The sequence below is a fragment of the Pogoniulus pusillus genome, chromosome 6 (genome assembly GCF_015220805.1).
Source record: "Pogoniulus pusillus isolate bPogPus1 chromosome 6, bPogPus1.pri, whole genome shotgun sequence".
Lineage (NCBI taxonomy): Eukaryota > Metazoa > Chordata > Aves > Piciformes > Lybiidae > Pogoniulus > Pogoniulus pusillus.
Genome location: NC_087269.1, coordinates 10,625,703 through 10,639,599, shown reverse-complemented (window position 1 = coordinate 10,639,599; position 13,897 = coordinate 10,625,703). Strand labels below are relative to the sequence as shown.

The following is a 13,897-nucleotide window of genomic DNA, read 5'->3' as shown; positions in this document are numbered from 1 at the left end:
GTTGGGTGCAATCACTGTTCTTAGCTAAGCTCAGTAGTTTTGGATTCTCAGCTATTTGATTTCTGTAGGGCAAAAAAAAGTGGCCTGTGTACTCCACCAGCCATGGCTCTGTGTGACTGTCAAGGCTGTTGCCTCCTTGTGATAGAAGAGCACGTAGAGGAGCTCAGTAGTAATTCCAATGCATTTGTCTTGTCTCACTCCAGTCTTGATTTGGCTGTTTCTCCCTTTCTGAAGATTCATTGCAAGCACTGATGCTCTTAAAGTCTTGGTTAATGAGAAAGAGGCCATAGGCAAAGAAAAGGTAAAACTTTTTGGAAATACTACTTGTATCTGCCTATTCTGTTTCTTGCAGTGCTTGTTCTGTGTGGCTTTTCTGTTCTTTTTTGTTTCTTGGCAATGAAAATATTATTACATTTCTGTAGCAAGAGGACAGGTATTAAGCTTACTCCTAAAAAAGATTGATTATCCTATGTAGTTTTTAATTCTGTCCATTGGAGTTTTTTTAAACTCTCACCATACCCAGATTAGTGACTTCATGCAGTTGTTAAATCAAGTTTGGATGCTGCCTTTGTTAAATTAGGGCTCCTGAGGGTGTTCTGTTACAGAGGTTTCTTCAGCCAGGGGAAATGAGGGTATAATAAAGAGGATCCAAGAACCGGACATAATGATTCCATATAACTGAAGCAAACAATGCCAGATTTGGCTGACAGTGGATTTTCCATCCAGCTTTTTTTGGTGGCATTTGTTCATTTTGCTTTAAGCAGAGTTTAAAACTGAGGAAGCTTGAGTGCCTGAAGTAACTAAGAAAAATAGCAGATGATTTGGGCAATCACTGCATCCTGTCTTTCTGTGTTTATCCTGAATTCGGGCTTACTCACAGTCCCTTTGATTCAAGTGCAATTAGAGGAGTAAAGTTAATGGGAGACATCCAGATTCACTGGAAGGACTAACTGAAGCCAGTAAAATAGACCTGGCTGTGTCTGATCCCGAAATCTTGTTCCAAGCATTCAGCTGGTGCTCAGTAAGAAGCAGTGCTACTTTCTGGCACAGTGAGTACCTGACCCTCATTGCAGGTGACTCTGATTTGCTGCAACTGTCTGCTGCCTGTTAATGCTATCTTTCACTTCTGCTGAAGTGATAAAATACTATTGATTTATTAATTGTAGTATGCTACAACAGGGGTAAAATCATCTAAACATACTTTGGGGTGCAAGCAAATTTATTGAGAGGTTCTATAAGTATATGATGGTGCCTCTCAGCCAGAAGCAGTGTGAAGACAGTATTCTGGGGACTTTCTCCCTTTCTGATGTTGTGCTCTGCCAGAAGAATGATGATGCTGAATTTGTTTCTCACTGCCTTTCCTCTGCCAGAACATTGGTCTTTCAGAGTACAGAGTATGCAGTACTGCACTTATCTGCAGACACTCCTCAAGGAGAGAGGAGGAAAAACCATAGTATTATATTTGGCATTTACAAACTCCTAGATAACACAGTAAAGCTGGTGAAGTAAAAACTATAGCCATCATTTTAATGTCCATTTGATTCATTTAGAGTATTCTGGGGAGTAATTTTCTGCCCTTGCTCTTCTCAGTACCTTCTGTGTCCTTGTTCACTGGTGAAACTGGGTGCAACAACTGAATCATACCCACTATGCAGTCTCTCCCCATCTGTTTCTGCATATGCTCTTCAACATACATTATCCACTTCTTTATTCATAGAGATCTAGGAGAAATTTTCCTTGTGCTCTTTCTTTTACTTCTGTTCAAACTACCTGACTTTAACTCCTTTTTCTTTATTCTCATGTGTTACCACAGAGTTGCTCTGTGGTGAAAATGCAAAGCCATTGCGGTGGCTTATTTTGTAACACTTGAGAAGATGAAAAGAGGATTCCTCATGGAGCAACAAAAGCTCTGTGTAATTTGAAATTAGCACTTGTGGTGTGGTAGCACTGTATATGATGGTCAAGTTTAATGAATACAGCATATTTAGTCTTATTTTTGATGCCATAATATGCATGTGGTACCATATGATTCTACTTGAAGGGAAGAAGAATTCTGACAGGAGGAGTAAAGCTATGCATGGCCCCAAGGATAAACTTTTGCAAATATTTCTGTGGATTACAGCAACAAGATATTATGTAAGAAAGTAAAGTTTGCCCTCAAGTGCCTAAATTATTAAAGCATTTGTAAAAGCAGGATTTGTCAGTCTAGAAGTTTATTGCGATGCCCACTTCTGACCAGAGGCAAAATTAATATAGATGCATTGGAAAATCACAGTCATGCACAGGAGCCTGTGGATATTGAGGCTTGCAAGGTTGTGTAATTCCATGTGAAAAACAAAGTTACAGCTGATATCATCAAATTATTTACCTTGCAGTTGTGTGGAATCAACTTTCCTGAGCAGTGGTATTTAAGAGGATCTAATTTTCTAGTTGTTTATTCTTTGTGGCAAACTGAACTAGCACAGACTTGACAGAAAATGTGCAATAGTGTAGCTTTCTAATTAAAAATCCCTTCTTTAACTGATAAGGTAGATGGGGGGGGGGGGATTATAAAAGTGGGAAAGTAGCACTGTCGTGGTTGTGACATGCAGTAACTTCCTTGTAGCATCTCCTGGGAGGTAGTCTGCAGTGAACTCTGATCCACAGCTACTACTGAGCCTTTGGTTTGAGCCACAGCATCTTTCCTTGGCTCAGTCTGTAAGGGAGCAGAAAGGCAAGGAGGTATTCACACCACTCAGTTCAGCCAGCTGAGGCTTTCCCCTTAATCACATTCCTGCTTTGAATTGCTTTCTGAAGAACTCTCCATGGATGCCGGAAGCCTTAAACTAAGGCAAACTCAGCTCAGGCTTGGCTGGCTAATTAAGGTGCCCCAGCAGAGTAGTGAATAGCACACTTAAGTTATTGCTCCTGCATACAAATTCTCTGTGTGGTGGGGTCTGGATCCGTGGGTCCTCATTTCTGCACAGATAGCACTTGGGTAACAATTCTCTGTGTAGTTCTCAGCTGATTATTCAGGTTGCTGTTGTACTTAAATATCCCATCTGCATATTGGCTTAAAATCTGGGAAGACTTGGGCTATGAGATTGCTTTAAACCTTTTAATACAAGCTCTGTAGATGTTGCAGTTGTTATCTTTCTCCTTTTAAAGTATATTATCCTGTACTGATGTTACAACTGCTGGTGCTGAGTTTCTGGGACAGTGAACCAGCTCATGTGAAATAGTTGGCACTTGATAAATGAATACAAGTTTTGTATTTGATTTAATGTTTCCAGAAACCACCTGTGTGTTTTGGGTTCTCAAGCAGCTCAGTTTGTTTGCCTTCCTTCTTAGGAAAACAAACAACTGCACAAACATCCTCCTTTGTTTTTCCTCCCCCCCCCCCAACAGGTAAGCTTCAGAACTGGTCAAATGAAATTTTTCTCAAGTTTGGGTTTGTGTTTAAAAAAAAAAAAGCTTTGCTAGCAAGCTTCTGTAATGAATACTAGGTGAGTGTACCCACCTAGCAGGCTCACCTTTTAGGTGAGGCTGTAGCAGTTGAAACTTGGAAGTAATTATTACGCACTACATACACCGCATGGAGGCCAAACTGCCCACTTGGATTCCTCATTGTTGTGAGTTGGATTGGATCCTCCTCCAAAAACTTTACTTAAATTTGCCCCAGAGAGCAAATTCACCACAACTCAGGATTTGGAAAGTCAGAGAATGAAGTATTTCACAGCAAAAAAAAAAAAAAAAATGGCAGTAGAAACAAAACCCAATCAACTATTACAGTGTGTGTATATATGTGCATATAGCACTGCCAACGGTGTAGGGGCCCCCTGTACCTTCGAGGGACTCAAACTAAAACCACGAGGTCAGAGGAAGTGGCAGAAAGCAGCACACCCAGAAGCAAAGCCAAGCGTAGAGGCAGCAGCAAGCTATGGAGCAGTATGGGCTTTGTGGCAAGATATGAAGTTTTCAATGCTTCAATGGAATTATATTAGCTTAACTATTGTCATTTCATGGCCTATCCATGACATTATTACCCTGTTAGTAATTTGCCATTTTACAATCAGTGTTTAATCTAGGAACTAGTTTGAATTGCCATGCTCACCCTGACTGAAGTAGCTGTAAAAGCTTAGGTGAGAACATAGCCGAGTCTTGGTGTTTAGATGCTTCAGCAGCTGCTCTTGCTGAGATAACCTTTTCCTTGTTGTGCCAGAACAAATGCTTTGCTCACCCTGGACTCAAATTGCCTTGTTTATCCTTCCTCTCTGAACAAGCTGTTGGGTCTAAGCACACATTAAATCAATCTCATTCAGCCACTGAAGGCAGTGTTTATACAGATATGTGTATTGTCTTTTAATCTTGCTGAAAATTTTACTCAGTTCAGATGTAACAGATATTTGAAGTTACTGTTAAAAGTCATGTGGGACTTCAATGTAGGAAAAAATCAAGGTATCTAATCTTCCTGTCTCTAGAAGCAAAGACAGTTATATACTTGCTGGTGAGAAATTGGCTGATGGGGAGGGGATTTTAAAATTGAAGCTGTCACAAGAAAAGCCTGGATGAGGCACTCAGTGCCATGGTCTAGTTGACTGGATAGGGCTGGGTGCTAGGTTGGACTGGATGATCTTGGAGGTCTCTTCCAACCTGCTTGATTCTATGATACTGTTTCATAAGTGGTAATAGGACTCTTTTCTGGTTTGAGTGGTTTTATTGGTGTTTTTTTCCCCCTTCATAATTTCATATGACCTTTCAATACGTTGTTTGGAAAAGATAATCTAGATGCTTTAATTCATTGCATAAATACATTGCCAAGGCAATAACCTCAGCAATCATGGACTTTAGGGGGTTGTACTAGCTTGATATTTATATGGACATAAATGTAGAGTGAGAGTGAAATGATTATACATAGAGAATTTTTCTTAAACATTATATTCTCTATATGAACACTAACTTGTTTGGTCTAGGTCAGCAGCATGTTTCTTATGAGGACTGTTCTTCAATACTTCAATACCTGGATATCAAATATGGTGAAAATAATCTGGGTTTAACTGTGGAATGATATCGTTAATCTCTGATGTTTCTGTCCTGTTATGAGAATAATTTTGGTTAGAAAAGACTTCTATCATCATAGAGTCCAACCATTATGTAATACTACCAAGTCTGGTGCCTGAACCATGTTCCCTTAGCACCACATCTGGGCACAGTCTCAAGTTGTGCCAAGGGAAGTGTAGGCTGGATGTCAGGAGGAAGTTCTTCCCAGAGAGAGTGATTTGCCATTGGAATGGGCTGCCCAGGGAGGTGGTAGAGTCACCATGCCTGGAGGTGTTCAAGAAAAGACTGGCTGAGGCATTTAGTGCCATGGTCTAGATGACTGGATGGGGCTGGGTGATAGATTGGACTGGACAATCTTGGAGGTCTCTTCCAACCTCATTGATTCTATGATTCCAGGGATGGTGATTCAGCCACCTTCTGGGAAGCCTATTCCATTATTTTATAAGCTTTTCAGTGAAGAAAAAAAATCTAACATTCAATGTAAACCTCCCTTGGTGCAATTTAAAGCCATTTGCTCTTGTCCTGTAGCTTTTAACTAAGGATAAGAGACTGATAGCCACTTTACTACAACCTCCTTTCAGGTTGTTCTAGAGAGAAATAAGGTCTCCCCTCAGCCTTCTTTTCTCCAGATTAAATAGCCGCTCTTCCCTCAGCTGCTCCTCAAGATTTGTTCTCTAGACCCTTCACCAGCTCTGCTGTGTTCTGGACATGCTCTAGCACCTCCATGTCCTTGTTGCATAGTGAGGGGCCCATAATTGAAGACAGCATTCAAGATGTGATCTCACCAATGCTGAGTATTGGTGGTGCCATCACTTCCGTGGTCCTGTTTGGCCACTCTGTTCCTGACACAGGCAAGGATGCTGTTGGCTGCCTTGGTCACCAGAGCACACTGCTGGCTCAGATGCAGACAGCTGTCAATCAGGCTTATTCCAACTTGCTTTCAGTCAGCTAATGGATTTTATAGATCAGCAAGCATGAAAGGATCAAGTTCTTAATCAGAGTTTACTAATTTTGAGTTAAAAACTTTCTTGTGATGTATTACCAGAATTTAACTGTTTCATGCTCTAAGCAATGCTGCAGCACACCAGTTAAATCCTGATCACATCTTTGATTTACTGTGCTGAGCTTAGTGATGGAAATCTTGGGTATATATAAATTTTTATTGATTTTTTTACTCAACTGTTTTCTCTAGTCTTGTGACCAGAGCTTTGGTAACTATTTTTGTCCTTTGCCAATCGAGTTACCAGTCAGATGCAGCCCCAGGTAAGAATTGTTTGTCATAAAGAAGCTTGGTCTAGACTTAATTGTAACTGTCAGTGTTGCCTTTTGAGAGCTAGTGTAGCAAAGAACTGCTCCAAAGTGGTGGTGTTTCATCAGTACCTTGTTCAAACTACATGTTCTACAAGGGCTTGTAATGATAGGATGAGAAGGGATTGATTGCCACCTGTGAAGGGTAGATTTAGACTAGATACTAGAAAGAAAATTTCTGCAGCAAGGGTGGTGAGATACCACAACAGGTTGCCTGGGGAGATTGTGGATTCCTCCTCCCTGGAGATGTTCAAGGATGTTGGATGAGGCCATGAGTAATTTGGTCTAGTGGATGGTGTCCCTATCAATGCCAGGGGAGCTGGAACTAGGTGATCTTTGAGGTCCCTTTCAGCCCAGACTGTTCCATGAATCTATGATTTTTTTTCTTTCATAAGAGTATGCTTTCATAGAATCAATGAGGTTGGAAGAGACCTCTAAGATCATCCAGTCCAACCTAGCACCCAGCCCTGTCCAATCAACTAGACCATGGCACTAAGTGCCTCATCCAGTCTTTCCTTGAACATCTCCAGGCACGGTGACTCCACCACCTCCTTGGGCAGACTATTCCAATGGCTTTAATTGCTTCTGTGGTAGATGTGTGAAAGGGGAGGGTGTGTAACTGTTTAAGTTCTAGGAAGTAATTGTTTCTTGGAGTTAAGAGACTTGAAGAAAACATAGAAGTTGAGTGAAATGATTATATAGTGAGAATTTTTCCTTAAGCATTGGGTTCAGGATGCAGGCCACATCTGTAATCATGTTTTAAGAAATGGGTCCACATTAAATGGATACTCTGCCAACAGCATCTGGTTGCACTTTAGGTATGTGTTTTCTTGCATAAGAACAGCAGACCATATGACATAACTCCAGTCAGAGAAAAATGATTGTTTATAATGCTTTGTTTATTTATATAGCACCACAAGATGAAATATGACCTTATCTGACAAGCCTTACAGCAGATTACCAAGGTGAGCAGATGACATCTGCATTTCCAGATGGCTGGTCCCTGGTACAGTGCAGTGTGGTTAATAGCCTTGCTTAAAGGGATATGAAATTGGTAGCTGAATTGCTGATGGAGTAGGGGCTTCAGATGCCTTCATGGGTGGTGTCCCCCATGCTATAGTGGCTTGTACCGCTCCTGAAGCACTGTGTGAGGTCAGAAAGAACAATATAGTGCAGTGACAAACGTTCACAGGCACATTACTGGGAGTGAAATTTGGGAGCAGTGATTTACTTCTAATAGAATAGGATGCACAGCAGTTGTTTGCAGCAATTGTTCAGGCTAATTTAATCAGGTTAATCTTAATTACACTCCTAAAAGTGGCTTCTTTCCTTGCAAAACAAATTGGCTGTGAGGTTTGTGAAGCGGTCTAGCCTTTGGGTTTAACTTGAAAAACAGCCAAAAGATAAGAATGTGAAAACCAGAAGCATAGAACAGAATCAGAATTGTCAGGGCTGGAAGGAACCTCAAGGATCATCTAGCTCCAAACTCCCTGCCATGGTCAGAGACACCTCACACTTCATGAGGTTGCTCAGAGCCACATCCAGCCTGGCCTTAAAGATCCCCAAGGATGTGGCTTCCACCACTTCCCTGGTCAGCCTGTTCCAGTGTCTCACCACCCTCGTGGTGGAAGAACATCTTCCTAGCATCCAATCTGAATCTATCCACTACTAGTTTTGCTACATTCCCCCTGGTGCTGCCACTACCTGACATCTTAAAATCCCTCACCAGCTTTCCTGTAGGCCCCCTTCAGATACTTGGAAGGCCACAATAAGGTCTCCTGGGAGCCTTCTCTTCTCCAGATTGAACAGCCCCAGTGATCTTGGTCTGTCTCCATAGATGCGCTCCAGCCCTCTGATCATGCTCATGGCCCTTGTCTGGACACATTCCAGCATGCCTAGGTCTGTTTTGTAGTAGGGGGTTCAGAACTGGCTGCAGTACTCCAGGTGGGGTCTCCCCAGAGTGGAGTAGGGCATGATTTCCTGCAATAAAAAACGCTACTGGAGCTGTGATGCCCTGGGAGCAGGGGAAGCTAAATAGTGAGGTTTTAGCTGTTGTAATGCAGAAGAGCAGCCCTCTTTAGCACGCAGCTACCAAGGCATTCAAGGCTGTCCTTTGTCTTTCCCATGTGACAGTTGGGTCGTGTGCAGCTGTGGAAAAAGCTGTAGGTGAAGCAGTGTTTAACCGAGCATGTACAGTTAGTTCTGTGCTCCTGGCTGAGACGTTTAGAAGGAACAATTTCCATGTAGGCCAGCAGACAGTTATTTCAGAAATAGTCTCTTCTGTAAGAAACTCGATGGGAGCTTTTATGCTTCCTATTTCAGTGAGGGGCATACTGGGAAGAGAGGCAAATGTCATCTACTGTAGGGTTTATTTCTTTCCATAACAAGTTCTGATCAAATGAGCACAAAGGAAGAGCACTTTGACATTTGGTACCTAGATAAAATATCCTTGTGTGGTTAAAAGTCTCCTCTGAGATCCAGAGTGTCTTTCATTTTGTGGGTTTTTTTTTATTGAATACTCACTAATGTTGCTTAGAATACACAGTGCTCAACAGCAATGATTCTCTTACTCCTTGCATTTCAATTGATAGCTTATCTGTTAACAGCATAACTTTTTTACTCATTTGTGAGAATGGCAGTGGTTTACAGCAGATTTTTGTTGCTATACCAGAACAAAACAGGAATTTAGATACTGTAGCTATTAGACCTTTAAAAATTAGGCATCCTAATTAACAGAGCTAAACATGACTTAATTACATTAAGTAATTATCAGAATACCTATTGCCTTTTTAGTTGCTAGGCTAAAAGGGTTTTAGCTGAGTACAAGCTTTTGCTGTGCCTGATGACCCTTTAAAGGCTTTTGGGACTCCATCCAGCTGGCAGCTTGGCATTATAGAACAGATGTGGCTGGTCTCGGGAGAGCTGGTCTGTACTGCTAGCTTTATTAATTCCTGACATTTCATATTGATCTGTAGGTCCACAGAGAAGTAGATAGTGTCACATGTAAGTGGCATAATGTGTCAGTTTCTGTTAGTCTTTTCCTGGTGTGTTCAGGACACATTTTGGTAGGTCTTGTCTTAGTCTTACTTGTTTGTGCATGTTTTACTGTTTCTTGGCTTCATGTTCTGTTCTCAGTGATTCACAAAGCATCAGAATGCACAGGAATCGTGTTCTCAGCACTTTGGAAGACCTCTCCAGATAATTCCAAACGCTGCTTGTTCACGGGAAGCAAGTGGGCGTGCTGGAGAAGCATTCAAGTTTCCTCCAAGTGCTCATGATTGCTGAGGAACTGCTTTACAGCTGTCCTCTGAGAAGAGAGCTCTTAACGTTTTCCAAACGTTATTTAATAATTAAAATCTTGAGGTTGGGAGGAAGCATCTTTCACTGTAATACAGATAGATGGTGTGGAAAAAAACAATTGGAAGTTTGTGCTGCTGGACTTGAGCTTCATTTCTCCCGGGGTCTAATTTATCCCTGCAAGAGGAGAACTGCAGTAGATGGGGATTAGTGTGACAAACTTGAATGGCGAATGACAGGGTTTTATCTTCGCCTGGGGAGAGTTAGTCAGATGTTCTGTGTATGGGCAATCTTTGTGGGCCACCCATTCATGTATTATTATCAAATACTCCTTTTTAAAATGTATGTCAAAAATAAGAGGAAACTTGTTTAGTAGTTTATGAACAAGAGCTGTACGATCTGAAGCTGGCATGCTGGAGACAGATCATAGGCAGTTACAGATGGTGTTCTGCAGGTCATCAGTGGAGGATGCTGGTGGACCACGAACTTCCCTCTTTGGCCACACCTCTTTGAGGTTTTTGTGGGCATGTTAAAGTTGGTGTTTGGGTTTTTTTTTTATCCTGAAGTGTTGTTACAACAGCTACTTGTTTACCCCTTCCCAATCCTTTGTCTTTGAGGCTGCGCTTTGGTAGTTACTCCAGGGGAAGTATTTAGGGGTCAGGGAATGGAGTCAGATTGAGGCCACCTAACAGTCACACTGTAGCAGGCATGGCAATGTGTATGTTTTCATTTAGCATAAACATTTTGAACTTCCTGTTCTGAAGGATGAGAATAACCTTAGAAAAGGAGGATGGGGAAATAATTAAATTAGGAAACTTAACTGCACAACTGCACTCTGCCAGTAAGCCTGCAGGTTGATGCAAACACAGGAGAAAGCTCAACATGCTTGAGATACTGCAATTTGCAGATCCTCTGGTGTTTGTCAGGCAGTTTTGGTGGTTTTCATACACAGACTTGCACTTGTGTGGTTTGCCAAACAGAAATGGAAAAAGCAATGAGAGCTTGCTGAGCGGAACAGCAAGTGAGGAAGGAGCAGGTGGCAGGGAAGACAGTGGAGGAAGAATAGGGATGGTGTGTTAAGTAACATCTTCACTTCATACAGTGTTGCTACTCTTTAGATAAGAAGTCTCTGTATGCATTTACAAACCCAACTGAAAAAAGGCAAGTATTCCTATGAAAAGTAAAAAGAAAAGCTTGGATAAAACCTCAGGATTAGACTTGAATCATTAAAACATTCAACAGCTGGACTCAGGTTGAAGATGTCAGTTCAGTCCTAGTTCTGCTTACTTTGCTAGCTGTATTTGATGTGCAGGTTATCAGTGTGACAGCACAGTAGAAGCAACATGTGCAAGTGGCTATTCTGTTTCTTGACTAGCAGTGGAAGCAAGTGAGTTGCAAAGCTCAAATGGGGCCTGTGTAAGCCAAAGTGCATGCAGCCTCCTAGGAGATGTAGTGCTGGTTTATTTTGGGCTTGGACTTGCTGGCCTTTGGCATCTATCTTGTGCACTCTTGCATCATCACTTTATGTAGTGCTCTGTTTGATCAGCACATGTTTTCTTGTCATTTTTGAAAGTAATTTTTGGTGAAGAGATGTGCATGTACAATAAATGCCTTAGCCAGAGCTGAGGATCGTGTTAGAAAGGCAGCTACTAGAAGACAAGGAGGAGGATTGTATGGTTTGATTTTATTTTTCAAGAGCTAAGGGGGGAAATCAAAACCAAATGAAGTCTCATCTTCTGTTTCTTGAGGGAGGAACATAAAACTAAATAACATCCTTTTTGCATCACTTACGTTTGTAGTGTTCTAACCATACACTTGGGTATCATTTCAACTGATGCTTTTCAAGGAGAGAAAACAATCCCCTCTCAAAAGGCTTTGATGGAAGTGTGCTGGAGGAGACAGTTGGTCAGTTGGCTTAGTTGCAGATGATGTTCCATCTCAACTGAGGGGGAAAAAAAGACCTCTTCTGAAGGGGAAAGAGAGGCTCTAACTGGTTATGTTCTTTTCCCATGATAACTTCTATGTTCAAGAAAGCTTAACCTATGTGTTGCAAAATGAAGTATCTTACAGAGTTGAAATGTAAAAATTTCCTTTTGCTTTTGGTGGGAAAATGAGGCAAATTGAGCAATTTTCTGAAGCTTTTCTCACTTCAGGCATCCACCAAGTTTTGTCTCCTGATTGTCAGTATGTTTGGGTGTTCTTCTTGTTTATATCTTGTGTAAACTGGCTGCAATGCTTGCATGTAATTTTAATGGTCCTGGATGGGGTTTGGTTGGGGTTTTTCCCTGCCTTTGGAAAACTGGAATCTCTATGGTGAATCAGTAAACTTTGTTAGAGGAGCTGTCGCAGCAATACCTGACAGGATCTTTCTGTTGTCTCCACATGGAAATCCATCCAGGCAAAACTGTGGAGCAGCAGTATGTTCACTGGACTATTCCAGTTAAGATGCCGTGCATATGTTTTATCCTGTTGTTGTTTTTATAGAATTTCTTTGTACTTGAAAACTACTAAACCTGAATGTGAAGTTTAGTATCTTGTGTTTCACCTGTAAGTGGTAAAGGTTCTTAGAAAGCAAGGTCTGAGGAGGGGAAGTGGAGACTGCTGTGTCATACAGCAAATGGACATTCTCTGAGGAGGCTCAGGGGGGATCTCATTGATGTCTACAACTACCTGAAGGGACACTGTAGCCAGGTGGGGGTTGGCCTCTTCTCCCAGACAACCAGCAACAGAACAAGGGGACAGTCTCAAGTTGTGCCAAGGGAAGTACAGGCTGGATGTTAGGGGAAAGTTCATCCCAGAGAGAGTGATTGTCATTGGAATGGGCTGCCCAGGGAGGTGGTGGAGCTGCTGTCCCTGGAGGTGTTCAAGAAAAGCCTGGATGAAGCACTTAGTGCCATGGTCTAGTTGATTGGCTAGGGCTGGGTGCTGGGTTGGTCTGGATGATCTTGGAGGTATCTTCCAACGTGGTTGATTCTATGAAATAGCTGCTGTCATCATAGAGCCACTGACATTGTTTTTGTTTTTGGCCTCTTGCAACTGATGGCCTAATTTTCTTGAGCTGTGAACATCTCATTAAAGGCCTCATCTTCCCTTAAAAACTTTATCTTTAAATGTGTTTTAACACCTGTTGAAATTTGGCTTTGTAGTGTGGACAGGGGTATAAGGAATTTCTGTTGTGTCTGGTACTACAGTAGTGCTTCTTGCTGCCTTCCTGGCGTCTCTGACCTGGACACTCTCGTCTACTTCTACCTGCTTAGTTTAAGTCCATCCTTTCATGTCTTGATTTTTGCATTAATTGCTTGCTCTGTATGTGTGGTAACAACCAAATGACCATAGTGTGAAATACAGAAAATCTTACCAGGTAACCATGCCTGGGGTTCACATTAGGGGCTCATTTCCACAGCAGATATTAGGAGGTTAGTTCCTTGCAGTGGGTACGTCAACTGCCTTCTTTCCAAAGCAGTAAGTGGCCCTTGGTACAGGTTTTTTTTAGCACAGCTTTCCTTTAAGAACACTTTTTGAATAAATAAACAATCATATTTTGAGATCAAAGTTATGACATTTCTACTTTTGTGTTTACAGCTAAAACAATCGTTCTGATTTGCATTCAGGGATGCATGTGACAGGCCATTATCTGGATTATTCAATGTGTATCATTAGGCATTAGCTTGCTACTCCTTTCAGAGTATCTGTGCAGGAGTTTAAACATTTGGAGTAATAATAATCTGTGTGCTTTCACACAGTATTTGCATAATTAATTTGGGAGGTGGGTCAGAAGGGTTGATTTTGCAGAGGTTTATATGCTGAAAACGTATCCATTTGATTTCTAGAGAGAGATGAGTATTGGCACTGCAGTCTGCAATGGGGGTAGCACGATGAAGCAATAACCTGATCTCTGGGATTTCAGCCTGGGCTGTTGTCTCTGAACTGCTGAAATACTTTTGGAAGCAGGTTTTGAGGTGCACTGGCATTTTCTTTTAGAAAATGGACAACTGTGCAAAAAAGAATTGTCCTTGCCCAAACCAATGCAGCACACATTCAAACTGAGGGGCAGTCACTATGGAGCTGAAATCAGCCTCACTTGAGCACTTTTATTGAAGCTGCTATAGAAGCTGCTATAGAATATTTTTCAACTCAGGATCCAAATTTAAATGAATATAAAGGAGATGCAGACCTATGTGGAAACAGTAATTTAAGATAACTGTTTTCTTTTTAAACCTTCTGTAAACCAGGAGAAACTGTTCTGCTGTGT

At 41.6% G+C, this 13,897-nt stretch overlaps 1 protein-coding gene across 5 annotated transcripts in view; it reads left to right on the top strand.

Annotated features, from left to right (window-relative positions):
• The window catches only part of ADD3 (adducin 3), a 134,321-nt gene that overhangs the window by 32,774 nt on the left and 87,650 nt on the right, over nt 1–13,897 (top strand). Inside the window, exon 1 of one of the 5 annotated variants that reach the window (XM_064144421.1) lies at nt 280–301. The exons of the other annotated variants lie outside the window; for them this stretch is intronic. The gene's annotated coding sequence lies outside the window, so the exon portion shown is untranslated. Of the gene's footprint in view, nt 1–279; nt 302–13,897 lie in introns of those variants that run through there. 5 annotated transcript variants of the gene reach the window in all.